The following is an 18,433-nucleotide window of genomic DNA, read 5'->3' on the forward strand; positions in this document are numbered from 1 at the left end:
CAAATCCCTAAGCTTTGGAGGAAACTCGTCTAAAGGTGGGTAGGTCCTAGCAGTGAGGTAATAAAGGAGACTCTCAGAACAAGGTTCCAGAATTGGACCTCTTGTTGGTCAGATGACAGCTGAGACGCTGTTGCTGTCGGTGAGTGAGGCCAGGATAGTGTCTGGCCTGGAGTTGCATCACTGCTGCTAAGAATCTTACCTGCAGTAAGTTGGGCTCATGTGCTGGTGTAAGAAAATGTCCCAGCCTATAGAGTAGCTTTGGAACCAAATGGGGGGCAATGGCAATTATTAGGATTTTGGAGTTGGTTTGTTATCAACTGCTAGAGGAGGCATGAAAGAAGCAAGTAACAAACAGACTCAGGCCAGGTAACCATTAATTTAGAATTTGGATTGAAAGACAGTCAGAAGTCTTCCATGTCATCTTTTACAGGGACCTGTAGACAGAAGTAGACTGAGCTGAACAATAAGATTTCAAATTTGATCTTAAACACAGCAGAGCTAAAAAGAAAAAAAGGAGGTTGAGTTCACAGCCCAGACGGGTTCTTATGCTAGTCAGGAGACTGAAAGGGAAGGAGAGAAGCCCTTTTGGGTAGATGGGGTTGAGGACTTGACTACCTAGGTTCCTCTGAATAATCTGAGCCAGAATTCTCTGGAGCGCTCCCTCTTGCAAGAGGAAACCAGCTGCCTGGAGACTGTGCAAAGGCCTCACTGGGGGAGATGCCTTGCAAGATGATGCATGTCTGCAAGATCTTTCCTTGCCTCTCTCTATTGCTCCTTATTGTGAGCCAAGCAGAAAAATACCGCTATGTGAAGAAAGAGATTATTCACCAAAAGTACTGCAGAACTTGGCAGTGTCATGAACCACCAGGAACTGGAGGAATTTGCCTAGAAACGGATATTAAAGGTGGTGGATCAGGGAGGACAGACTATAAGGCTGGACAGAAGAGAATTTATTAATATGGGTGCATTATTTAGTGACTCAAAACTTAATATCTTGGTAGGATGCCTAGAACTGTCCATAGTAAATAGCACGAATTGCTCTTCGAAACTTGAAAACAATGTATTTGAATGGAAGTGCTTGCATTTCTTAGAAGAAAGATGAGGAAGGGGTAAACTTACTCAAACAGACTAGATTTAAGACTGTACTTATTACATAATACCATAGAACCCACCTGCTAACAAGGTTCCCTGGGGTGGGGGCTTCAGAGGGCACTTCCTTCACTAAATGGGTTTCCCAGGTGGCGCTAGCGGTAAAGAATCCACCTGCCAATGCAGGTGACATTAAGAGATGTGGGTTTGATCCCTGGGTCGGGAAGATCCCCTGGTGAAGGGCATGGCAACCCACTCCAGTATTCTTGCCTGGAGAATCCCATGGACAGAGGATCCTGGTGAGCCACAGTTCATAGGGTCATAAAGAATCAGACATGACTGAAGCAACTTAGCACAAGCTTCAGTAAAATGTGGAAAGTGCTGATAAATTCTGAGAATCTCAGAATTACTGGTCCTCTAGACTAGGGGCCCCAGCCTCCAGGATCTAATGCCTGATGACCTGAGGTGGAGCTGATATAATAATAATAGAATTAAAGTGTACAATAAATGTAATGCAGTTGAATCATCCTGAAACCACCCCCCACCTATGGTTCATGGAAAAGTTGTCTTCCCTGAAACCGGTTCCTGGTTCCTGGTGCCGAAAAGGTGGGGGACTGCTGCTGGATTAAGACTGTTGCCCCGGCATGAATGGGAATAACAGGATTCTAGGGGTCAGGCTGGCAGCAACAGGTAATCAGAACAGGGAGATAATTATGATCACAAGTCCTAGGGGCCTGACATTGATGGGGGTAAAGTGAGTCCCTGAAAAACACAGAAGCTATTTAGATTTTAAAAACACAGAAAATTGACTTCCCTGACGGTCCAGTGTTTAAAAATCTGCCTGTCAATACGGGGCCATGGGTTCAAACCTTCGTCTGGGAAGATGACACATTACTTAGTGCACAGGGCAGCTAAGCCAGGGCGCCACCACGACTGAAGCCGCCCGCTCTGGAGCCCGAGCTCCCCAACAAGAGAAGCTGGTGCGCTGAGACGCCCACACGTTGCACCTAGAGAGTAGCCTCTGCTCACAGCAACCTGGACCCCACGCAGCCAAACAACACACATGCACAGAGGATGAACATTTAAGTGTGTGTGTGAGAGAGAGGTCAGTAAACACAAGACTTGAATAATGGCTTTGGCAGGAATGCTGGAACGTGTTAGAACATGTTCTAGCACAGGCTGGAACATTAAAGGAATCCCAATAAATCTTGGCACGTGAATGAATCTAGTAGGCAGGCAGAGTGGACTGAATTGTGCTCCCCCCACAATTCACATGCTGAAATCCTGGTCTTCAGGACCTCAGGATGTATTCGGAGACAAGGTCTTTGAAGGAGTGATGAAGCTAAAACGAGGCCATTAGCGTAAGCCTAATGGAACATGCCTTTAGTCCTTATAAGGAGAGTAAGCGACTCTAGCGATGAGCCTCCCAGGGAGAACTCCAGAGAGAGAGGCCCCAGGGAACAACCCACCAACACCTTCATCTTGGACTTGTGATCTCCAGAACTCTAAGAAATACATTACTATTGTTTAAGCCCCTTGGTCTGTGGTTTTGTTACGGCCGCCCAAGCAGATTAAGAGATTATCCCCAAGTTATAAATGTGTAAACTGAGTTTCAGGGATTAACATCTGTACAGAATTACGTAAACAGTAAAAGCGTAGACGTGCTCACTAAATTGAATCTAGGTGTCAGATTCTGACATTAAAGATGTTTCAATCTATACAAACAACTTTTAAATCAAATCCTTATTTTTAACAAAGTACTACATGGGTTTCTGAAAGGATCAAGATTCACCTGTTTTTCCCTTATCTAATGTGGTTCCCCAGAGGTAACCACTTTTAACTCTTTAGGTGTTTCTCCCCTTAGAACATGTGACTAAATAACATACTGATACAGACATGTCATGGTTTTTCAAACCAAGACGTCATCTATGAAGTTCCTGTTACTAAAGATGTCTTAATTATCTACACACACACACACACACACACACACACACACACACTATCCTATGACTTTCATCTTTTTTTCACTATCTTTGGTATTTTTTTCTTCTGCTTTGTCTCAGTTTTCTCCAGGTTAATTTTCATTTTTGCTTTCATATAAGACCTCCCTCAAGTGTCTGGTGATTCTTGACTGCTCATTCACGTTTAAGAATAAGACTGTTTTTCACTTTATCCTGTACCTCAGAGTAACCAGTGACTTCAATTTTTGACATTTTCTAGGGTTTCACGTCAGGGGTTGGTTGGTTACTGCTGGACACTCTGCTGAAGGAATGTCTGCTGAAGGAACGTAAGTTTTAGCCTCATTTTCTCTAAGTTAGTCATTCCTTGTCTATCTTTCTATTTTCTAGAATTTCCTGATAATGTCCTCTCTGCTCTCATCTCATCTCCTGTGCTCTCTGTATTTCTTCTGCCTTTTTATTCCTTTCCTGTTAATTTAGGGGTTTTTGAGAGGAAGTGGAGACAAATATAGGTTTTTAAATAGAAGTCTGCATTTCTAATTTTGACTTCTCTTGGGTTTTTACTATTAGTCAGTAAGTAATGGTTAATTACCATCAACTCAATGCAAAAGAATAAAATATCCCTGTTTTTCCAGTTGCCTTTGTCAAAGCCTCTTTTACTTTGAAAACCCCATGTTATGAGTTATGAGTGTCCTGAATAAGAAAAGTAACACAAACTTCTTACTTAAGCATCGTCTGTATGTTGATGTCCTTAGAGAAAGGTGAGGAGGGTACACACACGGGCGGGTGTGAGTCACGTGGAGATTGGCCCAGGGTGGGATGGATGCACAGGAGAGAGGCGAGGCTCCCCACGGGGGTGAGGCAGACCTCAGCAAAGCGAAGAGGTCACCCCCACTGTGGGGTAGCCTGCGCTGAGGTGGGTGAGAGAGTATCCATCTGTAGGGATGAACCAGCTCGGGAATCTGAGCACAAACACGGCATCCCCCCAGGGGAGGGGCGGGGGGGTGATGCACCAAGGCATTGATCAAACAAGTACGTGTTAACAGTAATGAGAGCCAGGATTCTTGCCCTCAGAGCATGAAGTCACAAACATGGAAAGGGAGGGCCTGAAATACACCTGCAGGCTTGGAATGAGAAGTTATCAGTGTGAGCCCATGGACTGCAATGTGTGAATATCTATCTGGCATCAATGTTGGTGAATAAATATAGATGTAAATGTGCCCATGTGTGTGTGTAGACGTGTTCTCTACCTCTATCAAGGGAGCTGTGAACTCATATTGCAACCAGCAGACCTATGCTGATTGTGGTTTTCTAAATACTATTTGTCATTTCAGGGAACCAGGATTTCTTGGTAGGGTGCCAAGTTTACCAAATGAAAATAAAGCAAACTGTAAGCAAACAAGAAATTATTGTACGGGATATATCTTCACTATTTATTATTTATCTGAAATTCAAATTTAATTAATCTCTATTATATTTGGTAACCCTATTCCTTGAAGAAATGGCCACTTGCAACACTGGGGCAGGGGAAAAACAACAAGAGCGGAGAACATTTTGTTGTGCCAGAAAAAAACAAAATACAGAAGGATGGGACAAAATGACAGATGAGCCAATTTGAAAGGGTTCCCACTGGTGAAATATGAGACAATATAAGCATCACAACAAATAATAAAAAAATCTGTTGAACAAAATAGGAAACCAGGAACCCACACTGGTGTGAAAAAAAGTAAAGTGAAGGCTTTTTAAGGAATAGAGTATTTACTTAGAGCTAATGTATCTCTCTGGCTTTCCTGATGGCTCAGCAGTAAAGAATCCATCTGCCTGTGTAGGAGATGTGGGTTCGATCCCTGGGATGGGAAGATCCCCTGGAGAAGGAAATGGCACTTTCCTTTCCACTCCAGTATTCTTGCTTGGGAAATTCCATGGACAGAGGAATCTGGTGGGCTACACTCCATGGGGTCACAAAGAGTCGGACATGACTCAGTGACGAAACAACAACTTATCTCTTCACAAAATTAATACTTGTTAATTCAAAACAGAAAAATATTTATAGTAACTTTATTTTGGAGGTACTTCCTTTTGGAGAAGCTGGGCAGACACCATTTTGATCAAGCGGTTAAAGAGAGCATTGCTAGTAATGGGACAAATCAAAACTGAGAGTCGTCTGAATACAGCATCACTTGGGTGGTATTCCTGCCAAACACAAACACACCTAAACCGAAGGAGGCCCCACACAAGTTGTGGTCTCCAAAGTATCAAGGTCATGAAAGTCAAACAAAGATTGAGGAAGCATTTTTGACTAAAGGACACTAAAAGACATGTGACGATTCTGAACTGTATTTTTTTTTTTTGTATAAAGGATATTATTGGGATGAGAAATGAAATTTAATGAGGGGTTGATAGGATTAGGTAATATAAATGGCCTGTGTTTATTTCCTGATTTTAATGGTGATATTGTGATTATGTGGGAAAATGACAGAGCATCCCAGGAAGTATTTGGGGGTGAGGGAGCATCTGGTTGGCAGCTTACTCCCAAATGGTAGCTCAAGATAAAAAAAAGTTATTTATATTGTATTTGCAATTTTCTGTAAATTTCAGATTGTTTTAAACTAAATACAAATAATGCTTATTTTCAATTTTAAAAGGGAAATGAATATTTAATAATTCACTTGGGTCTAAAAAAAGAGCTTAAAATGCAACCAGTAAGATGTGTTTTGGAATGATGATGTAAGAGATTAAGAGCCCACCATCTGGAAATCACAAATTCATTTATTAACCTGAATTATATTGCTAGAACTTTTAAACTAAAAGAAACCAAAAAGAAAATTCTACATATTAGTGATATTTGCATGCCAAGCACTGGGGAAATTGCTATATGAAATAAAAACCAGGTTAGTTATTCCTGGGGTTTTGACATCAGCATTTCGTCTCTGGGATAGGTGGTCCTTTTAAGAAAAACGCCTTTAAGGGAGTTACGGACTGAATGCTCACACGGTGAAATCCTATTCTGTCCCTCCACCCCCTCCCCTTTCCCTCCTGTGGTGGTGCCAGGTGATGGGGACTGGATGATGTCATGAAGGTGGAGCCCTCATGAATGGGGTCAGTGCCCTTTTCAGTTAGGAGAGAGGTGGCTGCCCTCTGCTTTCCACTATGTGAAGGCACAAGATATCAGCAGTCTGCGACCTGGAAGAAGGTCCTCCCCCGACCATGCTGTACCCCGATCTCAAGCTTCAGATCTCCAGAAGTGTGGGGAATCAATTTCCGTTGCTTCTAAGCCACCTCGTCTATGGTAATTTGTTGTAGCAGTCAGAACAGACTAAGATAAGTGGGTCAGACACTGCTAGTTTCCTACTCCTTGTCTATCCTCCCACTTTCCTTACTTATAGAACGCCAACCTCTCCTTGGACAACTTGCCCAGCTAAAATACTACTCAGTCTTCTTTAGATCTTTGTGTGGCCCCAAGGCACCACTCTACCAATGAGACCTAAATGGAGATGTGCTGGAAGTGTTGGAGAAGAATCAATCTGCTTTTCCTCATACAGGCAGCACCCTCTCTCCTTCCTTCCTGTCTGCAATGTGGATGTGGCTCCCTGGTGGCCTGGATGGTAAAGAATCTGCCTGCAATGCAGGAGACCTGGGTTTGATCCTTGGGTTGGGAAGATCCCTTGGAGGAGGACATGGCAATCCACTCTGGTATCCTTGCCTGGAGAATCTCCATGGACAGAGAACCCTGGGGGGCTAAAGTTCATGGGGTTGCAAAGAGTCAGACACAACTGAGCAACTAAGCACAGCCCAAGGAAGAGTAGCCAATTTGTGATTCATTAAGCAACAGGCTTGATGATAAAAGTCAACATGATACAGATGGCAATGAGGCTGCAACGAAAGAGAAGAGCCTGGGTGCTGGAAAGCACTACTGAGCTGCTGTGCCAACCTTGAACTCCCTACCAGTGGGTTTTTTTCTTAAAAAGAAACAGTAAAGTCTCTACATTGATTATGCCAGTTGGGTTCTGTTATTTGCATCTGTATACATTATTAACAATGAGTTTGATGGACTTATAAAAGGTAGAGACCCAAGACAGTTGAATTGTTTTTAATAAAGTAAGAGGAAGCTTATATTGAGAGACTGACTGCTCTGCAGAAATGTGAAGGGGATATGGGGGTTGCTGCTGCTGCTGCTGCTGCTGCTGCTGCTGCTAAGTCGCTTCAGTCGTGTCCGACTCTGTGCGACCCCATAGACGGCAGCCCATGAGGCTCCCCCGTCCCTGGGATTCTCCAGGCAAGAACACTGGAGTTGGTTGCCATTTCCTTCTCCAATGCATGAAAGTGAAAAGTGAAAGTGAAGTCGCTCAGTCATGTCCGACTCTTAGCGACCCCATGGACTGCAGCCCACAAGGCTCCTCCATTCATGGGATTTTCCAGGCAAGAGTACTGGAGTGGGGTGCCATTGCCTTCTCCAGATATGGGGGTTAGGGTAGCAAATTCAGGGTGATTGGAAGAGACCTAAGGAAAGACAATCACTGACAAGCCCACTAAGGTTGCAATTGGTCAACAGGTTTTTAAAGTTATATGGGACACTGATTTTGGAACTGTTTCCTCTGCTATGTTTGCTCCTGGGCATCCCTGGTGGCTCAGAGGGTAAAGCGTCTGCCTGCAATGCAGGAGACCTGGGTTTGATCCCTGGGTCCGGAAGATCCCCTGGAGAAGGAAATGGTAATCCACTCCAGTACCCTTGCCTGGAGAATCCCATGGACAGAGGAGCCTGGTAGGCTACAGTCCATGGGGTCACAAAGAGTCGGACATGACTGAGGGACTTCATTCACTCACCCCTCAACCTAAAAGGTGGCTGCATGGAACGGTCTTATGTTGATGAAATGAGAAAGGCAAGTGAGGGGCAAGGCACTGAAATAATTTGAGGATGCCAGCCACAGTGGAGACAGCTGGCTCTAAACTTTTCATAACATATAAGATGGTAGGTCGTAACATTTTGTTTGGTTATTAACAGAAATGTCAGTCCTGGAATGAAAGGCTGAAGGACCCAAGGATAACTTCATCCTTGAAATGGAAGCCTTGAACACCCATCTGGAGGGGACTGATGGTCTCATATGTGGTTCTCTCACAGAAAAGTCAATCCCTAGGGTTTTTGTTTTCTTTTCCCTAAAAGTCATTTTATAGTTTGAGTTGGAACTCAGAACTCCTATTTCTATACAAACAATATAACAAAAGAGGGTTGCATTCTCAGGACTTGCAATTAAACTCCGCAACTTAACTTTATGTTTTGCTCTGTTCACTGTTTGATTTGGGTCAGATAGTGCTTCTCCAAGAGGCAGCTAAGGAATCTGGACGCCTTCTGGCATGTGAGCCAATATCTGAACATCCTTTGCTTCTAAGCCTATAGACAGAGGAGCTAATTATCTCATGGGAAACTAGGGATCAAGCCTGGACATGACAGACATTACTTCTGCCCATGTTCTGCTGGCCAGACTAATCACGAGGCTCCAGCCTAACTGCAAGGGAGGCTGGGAACAGTTCTCCTTTGTGACCAGGAAGAGGAAAAAGGCACGTGGGCCTCTTGCATCTACTTGAAAGGTTTGTGAGGATTAAATGAAGGGACAGCACATTCTAGGTTCTTGTCAAGTATGTTCTTCCTTGCTTTATAATAAGCTAAGCACATTCTACTGGTGACAGGTTGCAGTGGTGGTGGGTTCCGTTACAAAGGACTCCAGTGAAGGTGAAGAAAATCAGGTACAGACACTGGTAGAGTTAAGCAGAGGTTGTGGTAACCTGAAAGATGGGTAGAGAATAAGAGAACCTAAGAACTGAGAGTTAGATGCTCTTGAAAGGGTGCCTATCAAGACAGGACAAATTCAAGGAGAGGAGAAAGAGGTAATAAGGGCTTTGTCTGGGATAAAGAGCAGGGCCTTCCAGGGGAGGCATGGTAGGACAAAGGTGGAAGGAAACAGCATCTAAGAAAATGTACAGGTAACGTTTGGAAGGCAGGGGAGTGCTTAGGACCTCAGTGAGTGACTCCCCCAACTACTAAAGCTGCATGGAGTCAAAGGTGAGTGAAAAAGCCACTGAAGAAAAGACCACCTTTTACTAAAATTAGAGAATGCTCTTAGTGGACCTAAAGTATAACATTAAAACATGATACAATGTAAAGCAATTACTGCCAAATACTATTAGAGAGTCCAGTTTTTAGTTCCCCTAAAAATACTTATATTTAAATATAATTGAAGAATGCAATATGTTAACTCTGATTGGATCAAGTTGGGGGCAGGACACAAGCGATCAAAAATACTGTTGGTATTTTATGCTTGAAATCTGCTAAAAAAGCAGACCTTAAACTACTTTTAAGTACCCCAGCAAACACACAGAGGGAACTATGTGAGGTAATGACGTTGTGAACCTTATTGTGGTAATCATTTCACAGTATGCTCCCTTTCACTTTTTACTTTCATGCACTGGAGAAGGAAATGGCAACCCACGCCAGTGTTCTTGCCTGGAGAATCCTAGGGACGGGGGAGCCTGGTGGGCTGCCGTCTATGGGGTCGCACAGAGTTGGATACGACTGAAGCGACTTAGCAGCAGCAGCAGCAGACACATCAACTCATCACACTGTGATACAATGCTATCTGTCAATTATATCCCACCAAAGCTGGGAAAAAATGCTGTTGGGACAATCAGGAAAATTTAAATGGGAATTAAATTTAGATATAGATTTGTTAATTTTTTAGGTCTGATTAAAGGTTGGGCTTAGGTATAGTCTTTGCTTAATTGATATCTGTTGAAATATTGCCTAAGGAAAAGGATGAAGCATTAGGATGCCTGCAATTTAGTCTCAGGTGGTTCAGAAAAAGTACATAAGGCAAATATAGCAAAATGTTAACCATGACTGAATCTAGGTGGAAGGTGTATGAAAAGAAGTTATACTATTCTTTCAGCGCATTTTAAAAAATTGTCATAGTGAAAAAACCTGAAAACTATCAGTAAGATCAAAGTTTCTAGCCTGGGATCACTTATTTGCTTATCACGACAATAAAGCAGTCATCTATCTATCTGTCCATGCCTATGTGCTAAGTCACTTCAGCCGTGTCTGACTCTTTGTGACCCTATGGACCACAGCCCACCACCAGGCTCTTCTGTCTATGGGATTCCAGAAGCAAGAGTCCTGGAGTGGGTTGTCATGCCCTCTGCCAGGGGATCTTCTTGACCCAGGGACTGAACTCAGTCTCTCAAATTTCCTGCACTGGCAGGTGGGTTCTGTACCACTAGCGCCACCCGGGAAGCCTATATATATGCACATATACACATACATGTTGGGGGAGGAAATGGCGACCCACTCCAGTGCTCTTTCCTGGAAAATCCCATGCACGGAGGAACCTGGCGGGCTGCAGTCCATGGGGGTCGCAAAGAGTAGGACACGACTGAGTGACTCACACACACACGCGCGCGTATATACTTATGGCTGAGTTGCATTGTTGTGTAGCAGAAACCAACACCATGTTGTGCAGCAATTTTCCTCCAAATGAAAGGAAAGAATACACCATCAGGGAGTTCACACAGTTCTAGCTGGTGTTAGCTGAGGTGAAGTATCAAACCTGGGACCTATCGGCTGCTTCTGCTGTTTAGCTGCTTCAGTCGTGTCCAGCTCTGTGCAACCCCACAGTCTGTAGCCCCACAGGCTCCTGTGTCCTTGGGGATTCTCCAGGCAAGAATACTCGAGTGGGCTGCCATGCCCTCCTCCAGGGGATCTTCCCCATCCAGGGATCAAACCCAGGTCTCCCACATTGCAGGTGGATCCTTTCCCTTCTGAGCCACCAGGGAAGCCAAGGACATATTGGCACCAGGCTACAAGCCCCATCGAGCCAGGACACCACTGTTTTCACCATTATATGTTCAGCAGTTAGTCCAGCGCTAGAAAACAGGTGATAAGTAAATTTCTGTTCATTAAATGGGGAAGTAAATGTGAAAATCCTGTGCTTTGGATAGATATTCTAACCCTTTTATGTTTTCGCTATATCATTACTCCTCGGAAGACCAAAAATATACAAATATTTACAGATCTAGTACCTTAAGCAACTCCCTACTGTTAACTCAATAAATCAACTTTGAATTTCAAGCCAAAACATTTAGAAACCTTTCCTTTTCAGAGTTAAGTTACATGTAAGCATACCTTAATATTTTTATGAAGTCATTTTCTTTAACTCTGTTTCACTCAATATTTTAAAAATAATGGCTAGACTTTACTAAAGATAGTGACTATTAATGACAAAATCAAATGAAAGATTCTTCTGAAACTTTAAAGCTAAATTATCAAATATAACAAGTGATTCAAATTTATATTAATTTAATTTTCCATTATAACTAGCAGTCAACTATCATTCATTTTCAGAATCAATCTTTTTGCAAACCGAGATGATGATGAAGGCCACACAGGGACAATCTCATCAAATAGTTGATAAGTTTTCTAGATTGATGTGTTCTTGTATTTAACAATGTCATCAAGCTCTGGTATCTTTCAACATTAACAGCACTATGATATTATTAAGGAGCTGACCACCAAATCCAAGGGCCTTTGCTGCATCATTTGATATGACCAACCACTGCTTTATTCTGCAGTTCTTCTTTCAGATGTTGAGAAAGTATGGTTTTTCTCTGAAGAGGCCACGTGTCAAGTGATAGACTGGCTGTAAGCGATGAAGGAGTGGTGAAACCTTTTTTAAAAGCAGGTTTCCATGTAGCCCCTTTTTAGCACTATCACTTATATTAATATTTAAAATTTTTATTCTTTTATGTGTACCAATCTTAATCTGATTCTAGAGCTATTAGGTTTAAAATAGAGTAACCTTATCCACTGGTAGAATATGAGGTTTGCCATGTGGAAGTGAACAACATTCCACAGACCAGGGGAACTAATTTCCCTTGCTGCCTGAGTGTCAGTATGATGTAACAGCAAGCAATCTATTTGAAGACTTGGGGCTGAGTCCAGGCTTCCTTTTTACTTAATCTTCTGACCCTGGTTAAGTGATTTAATTTCTGTGGTTCTTCATCCAATCTTAAAATATCACTTACTCCAAACAAAGAACTGACAGATAAGAACATGATAAAATAGTCAAATACCTTGGGAAAATTTGTCAGGTAGTGACATGGATGGTATGTATTTGATATTAATGAGTAAAATTAAAAAACAAAACAAAACATGTATTTTAGCAGGAGTTTTAGGAGGGAACAAAAAGCCATTGTAACTTTCATAAAATGAATGAAACTGGAAATGAAAAATATTTGTGCAGGTGACACAATTTGTTACATAGTTGCCTATAAAATACAAAGCAAGAGTTTAGTTACACAGGTTCATTGAATAAAGTGTGTCTGACTACACACTTGAGGAAAACTAAGTCACACCAAAGCACCATGAGGGATTCCAGCAACAATTTAATAGTTCAAAGTGTGACATTATTTTGGAATGCAAAAAATATAGCCTTATAGACCTACTCTTAAGAAGTTTATCATCAAATTCATAAGAGATAATTAGACAAACTATTAATATAATTATTATTTTGGAAAGAACTTGTCCCAAATGTAACTCATTTGGTAGTATTACCTTACCTGACATATATTATTCAAATATGGACTATAAGGATATTGGAAAATTGGGTATCTCAGTGATTAGGCATGAAAATGATAACACATTTCACAAAAGAAATACAAATGGCCAGTTGATATATGAAAAGGTCCTCATCGGCATCAGCAATTAGGGAAATACAAGCTCTAACTCCCACCAGACTGGCAAGGCAGAAAAGGACTAACTCTATCAATTGTGGTTGAGGGTGTGGACATGAAGTTCATACAATGCTGGTGTGCATGTAACACTTTAGAAAACAGCCTGGAATTATTCATTCAAGTTTAGAACACACATAACTACTCCCAGGTATATACCATACAGAAACTCAGATGTGATGGAATACATATGCAAGAAATATTTACAGCAGTATTTACAACAATTTCAAACTGGAAACCACCCAGATATTCATCAACAATAGATTGGCTAAATAAATTATGCCATATTGCTATAATGGAACACCGTAAAACAGCAATTAAAATGAACAAACTACAGTTATATGAACAACCCAAACAACGTATGACGGATTAAAAAACATGTGGAGCAAAAGCTGTAATCAAAACAGGTTACATACTGTTGTTCCAAGAGAAAGGGCAAAACCAAATAATATGTTGTTTAGAGATACACATGCTTGTAATAAAACTATAGAGAAAAGCAAGAAAATGGCTATCACTAAAGTTAGAATAATAGTTACCTCAAAAAGGGAGGGAAAGAGTTGTATTCAGGAAGGTCACTGGGGTACTGGAAATGTTCCGTTTCTTGATGTGGTTAGTTACATGTAGGCTTCTTTTACAATTACTCATTTTACTGAGTAACTCTGCTTTATGCATTTTAATGCATATTTCACAATCAAACCACTAAAGGTAATTGAATATTGTAGATGGAATTTCTAGAAAGAAGTACTGCTAGAGAATTTAGCTTATGAAATCTTTTACAGCAAAAACTACTGATGTGGGATAATGAAGCTGATAAAATAATTTCTCATACGAGCTCACTTTCAAGTGTAGGAGAAAAGAACCGTATACAAATATCCCTGTTATATTTTAACATACTATGCAGATCTTTATTATACACAAACTGATGAACCAGGGAAAGAACTCTGTATCCTAAAACTTGATTTCCTTTTGAATTTCGAATGAACCAGTTGTTTTCTTCTCTGTAGTAAGAAATGAAGGCACTGAAGAGATGCAGATCAAGTTGGCAATGTATGAGCTTCCTGTTCTGCAGCCGCCAGTTCCAGCTGTTTCCTCCAGTCAGCATACCGGGTGGTGAAGTGGGTGGGTCTTGCCTAGTAAGCTAGTGCAGCTGGAAGTTCATCAGCAGTTGGCTGAGGGCTCTCCTCCCTGCTATTCTGCCTCTCAGCACCAAGGTTCTCGGGTGGAACCACTGACAACGAAAACCAATCAGGCTGCTGAAAAGCTCCATGTGGTTGGTTACACACTTCCCTGGAGGTGTCCTTTGCTGGGTTGCAGAGCTCTGATGTTTGCCTTCTTTCTAGCCAAAGTTAACAGAAATCTGTGGTGCTAGGCTTTACAAAACCCCAAATGATTTACACATGTAGCCATGTGGGGCCATCACTCCCTGTTCAGATTCCTTGTGAGTCTTATTTGGAAGGAGCTGGCAGGGACTGGTCATAAGAAGAGAGTCAAATCTAGGGTAACTTAAACATAGGAGAGTTAACCTGGTTCTTAGAACTTGGATGAACGGGCAAGAGCTACTTTATCAGTCTCTTCTTGCTTTGGCAATATCCGTCCCCACCCCCTCTCCATCCTCCCATTACTTTTTCTGCAGCATTTTAATAAAAAACGAGCCCTTGTATTTTACCCAGTTACAAGGTTCCTTGATGTATTTGCATATGGTGGTGGCAGCAGGGGCAGAAACTCTGAGGTCCCCAGACCTTTATATAAAAACCTGCCCCTATCCCCTGAAGTAGAAAGATCTGTAATAGTCATTATCGCTGCTTCTGGAAAAGGTAAGGAAGGCCAGAGTCCAGAGACCCAACTGCGTAATCTGCTTCCTTTCGTCCCTGCTTTCATCCCCTCTTCACACTATTCATTAGGACAGGTGCAAGACAGATTTCTGAGGATTCTGAAATCGTTTTATCTTAAAATTTTCTGTTCTAGAGAACTACACTGTCAACTTCATGAGTTTTTACTTGAATTTACTTTCCAGGATAACACCTGTAGGAAAACCAGTATAAATAGTAATAATATTTATTTTAGAAAGGAAATAGCCTTTGAGTCAGACCTGAAACACAGGCCAAAATTTCTTGATTACAGTAATGGACACTGATTAACAACCAATACCAGCTTTCCAAAGCTCCAAGCCACAAACATGGATGATTCCTAAAAGGGAATCAGTACTAAATTCTCCTCCTGAAAAGTCAAAAATCCTTCCACAATCCCTGGGAGGACGGCTCCCTTCTTTCGTCCCAGCAGTTCGCCTCCTTTTTCACTAAAGACTCCGGTTGGGACTCCTCACTTCAGCTGCAGCCCCATTTCCTTCGGGTGGAGAGGGGTAAGAGGGATGTGTTACAACTCGCATCTTTACAATGCTACGCAGTTTACAAAGAGCTTGGACTTCAGTCAAACTCCTCTGAGCTCCGCGAGTGAGGGAGCCATTCATTCATTCATCAAACATTTGCTCTGCCTGACCACGCGTCATCGGGCGCTGGTGTCGCTCCAGACCAGGGGAAGGGTGGGGCGCTCGCGCCCTCGAGCAGGTGCGGCGGATCAAGCTGTGAGATAACTTCTCCAGCAGCTGGGCTTTCCGAAGGCCCGTTTGGGGCCAAATGCCTCACCTTCGGGTGGTGCGCGCCCGACCATGGCCGCGCGGCCTGGGCCTCCTCCTTGCTCCCCAAGGAGCAGTCACCACCTGCTCTGAAGGAAACCGCTACAGAGCAAGCTCTCTCCACCGCCCTCGGGTCAGGGGTAAGCTCAGGCGGCAGCTTAGGCTCCACGCGGCTCCTCCCCTTCCTCTCTTCTGTTCTGACGCGGCCGTAGAGGCGGCGGCAGCGACACCGAGTCCGCGGCCCGAGGCGCACCCACCCGCTCGCCGAGCCCGACTTCCTCTTCCCTTGGAGCGTCATCAGAGCGCGCCAGAGGCGCCTAGGGCGGGGTGGTCGGAAAGGTGAAAAAAGACTAGGGGAGTGAGCCTCCGAGCGGAGAGAAAAGGGAGGGGGTGGGGGAGAGAGCGGTTGCTAGGTGACTTGCGTCATTGTTGCGCGCCGTTTTCCTCCCGCCCCTCTCTCTGGAGTGAGGCGAGAGCCCCGCACTGAGCGAGGGAGACAGCGAGCTGAGCTCCGGGCGCTGCCGCCGCCGCCGCCGCCGCGAGCGTGAGAGCCAGGGAGCATCTGAGAGACCCAGCGCCCGTGCACCGGCCGCCGCCAGGACCTCTGCCCTGACCTGGGCCGGCGGGAGCCGCGGCCACCTCTCTTCTCCCCCCCTCACCTTCCCGGCCGGCAGCCGCGGCTGCACACGCCGGAGCCCGAGCCGGAGCCGGTGGCTGGGGGGCAGGGAGGTGGCTACCTTGGGCCGGGACTAGTCGGCTGCTCCGCGGGGAGAGAACGCTGAGGAGGGGCCGGAGCTTCTGTTGGTCCCGGGGCGCGGGGCGAGGGACCCCCAAGGTGGAGGGCGGGGGTCCCAGCCGCAGCGACACATGCGGGAGCCGGGAGCGGGGGCGGCGCCGAGCGGAGCCGGCCGGGTCCCCCAACTCGCCGCCGCCTCGGCCGCCCGCCCGGGGCCGTAGCATCTCGCCGCGGAGTGCATGAGCCGGGGCTCCACGCCGGGCAGACGCCCCCCGGCTGGGGGGGCGGGGACCCCGATGTGAAGCGGCGGCCGGGGCGGCGGGGACAGCGGGACCGGCGCCGCCGTCCTTCCCTTCCCTCCCCCGCCCCTCTGCCCCCTCGGGGGGGGTCTCCGTTCTCGGCCCGTCGCCGGCCCCCCGGCTCCTCGGCAGGACTCCGGGAGGAGTTCTTAGAGCCCCCTCCCTGCCCCAGCCCCAAGGGCGGCGGGGCTGGGGGGGACCCGGGGGGCCGGCCGCAGCCTCCGCCCAGAAGAAACTTTATAAGTCAAAAATCCGGAGCCTCCCAAACGGGACTGTCGGGGAGAAGTGGCCCGGGACGCGCAGAAGACCCAGCCTGAAGAGACCCAGGAAGAGGAAAAGAGGAGGTAAGCGGGGCCGCCGCTGCCGCCTCTGCTCCAGCCGCGCGGAAGAGACCCAGGTGGCCGCCCGGCTTGGCGATCCCAGCCCCGCTTCTTGCTCAGCAACGCGCCGGAGCTGCCGCCTCGGTCCCGAGGAGGACAGGAAGCAGCCCGCTTTCTCAGCGCCGCCGGTTCTTCTCTAAAGTGTGAGTTCCCCGGGAAGGGGAGTGGGGGATAGAAATGGGGAGGATGCTGGGGCGTCCTCTGGAGTTGGGCCGATGTTTTCCAGGAGTGTTGGGAGTGTGTAGATGAGAGGGGTACCTTAGTCCTCGCTGCCGGGAGAGGCATCCGGCAGCCCTGTTTTGTGACCTTTAGCGCTGGGTACGAGGAATACACACAGGTTTCTCTTCGCGGCGTTCTGTCTTCAGAGTGGACACTTGCACCTTTCTGGCCAGTAATTAGCAAAAGGAAATTGAGGAAGCCGGAGTCTATGTGGGCACAAAGGACATCTCTGTAATATCTCTTTTCCTGGTACACCGGGTGGGAAACTGCGCTGTAGTTTTTGGCCCTGGGCAACTCATTTGGGTTCCCACGTGGGAACCTCTGACTCTGTGAACCCCTGAAAGTAAAACTTTTTTTGGTCAGTCTTCTTTGAGAGATTTCATTTCAGGAGCGACTGGTATAGGAGTTATTTTTTTTACCTTCTCGTTTCCTGGGTGTAATTCCTGTGTATCCGGAGGATACTAACAGATTGCAGTTACTCAGGAAATTCTGAGTTCTTATGAATCGCAACTGATTTGGGGAAGAGAATTTAGTACTTTAACCAGTTTATGAAAGTTACTAAATTTTTCCTTAAGTGCTTTATTTTTTAGTAGCGTATGTCGTACTTGATGACTTGAAGCTTTGCTTATTTATCTCATGCTTCTCTATACAGTGAGGAGAAACTTCTGATATTTAATTCTTTGAAGGAGAATGTTTTTCCTCTTCCTTTATTTTAAAAGTGAAGTCTGTAAAATCTTTTATTTGTAATTTAGGTATCCTCTCTGTGTGCCAAATTAAGGTGCAGGAAAGTAATTAACATTTCGTATATTTGTACAGACCATAAGCATACGGTGGAATTTTATTTAACAGAACATAGGCAGTACTAAGAATTAGGGCCCCTCCAAACAGCTGTATGAACTCACACTCTCTGAAGCCACTGCTGAGAGAGGCTTAGTGGGAATGAATGTAGAAACTTTGTGGGAACGAGGTTATCTATGCTCTTTTCATTCAGGATCTTTTAAAAAACTTTCTCGAAACACTTTTCATCCTGAATTGTTTCTCTTTTGAAGAAATGAATTCTACAAGCTTGTTAGCCCCTGAATTATGTAACGGTTCATTTATTTCTCCCAAACCTGTCTCAAGTTTCAAGACACATCCCAAATCTGTGTTTTAAGAATTGCTAGAACAAGCTGGAGTTCATCTTTTCCAGCAAAATATTTGGGGGTGCCTGCCTTTGAGGTGCTTTTGTGTCTGGGCGGCAGAGGCAGTGAAACTTGCCCAGAATTGTAGGGAAGGAGAAGGGGCTGGTTTCCATCCATGCCCACTGTGTTGGCTGCTGCTTGGCTTTGCAGATGTTGATTGTT

At 44.8% G+C, this 18,433-nt stretch overlaps 1 protein-coding gene across 1 annotated transcript in view; it reads left to right on the forward strand.

Moving 5' to 3' along the window:
- Window positions 1-16,753: 16,753 nt before the first annotated feature.
- FBXW7 (F-box and WD repeat domain containing 7) overlaps window positions 16,754-18,433 on the forward strand; it is a 219,574-nt gene continuing 217,894 nt past the window's right edge. The window contains exon 1 of the mRNA XM_052654428.1: window positions 16,754-17,014. The gene's annotated coding sequence lies outside the window, so the exon portion shown is untranslated. The remainder of the gene's footprint in view (window positions 17,015-18,433) is intronic.

This window comes from Budorcas taxicolor, chromosome 17 (assembly GCF_023091745.1).
Source record: "Budorcas taxicolor isolate Tak-1 chromosome 17, Takin1.1, whole genome shotgun sequence".
Classification (NCBI taxonomy): Eukaryota; Metazoa; Chordata; class Mammalia; order Artiodactyla; family Bovidae; genus Budorcas; species Budorcas taxicolor.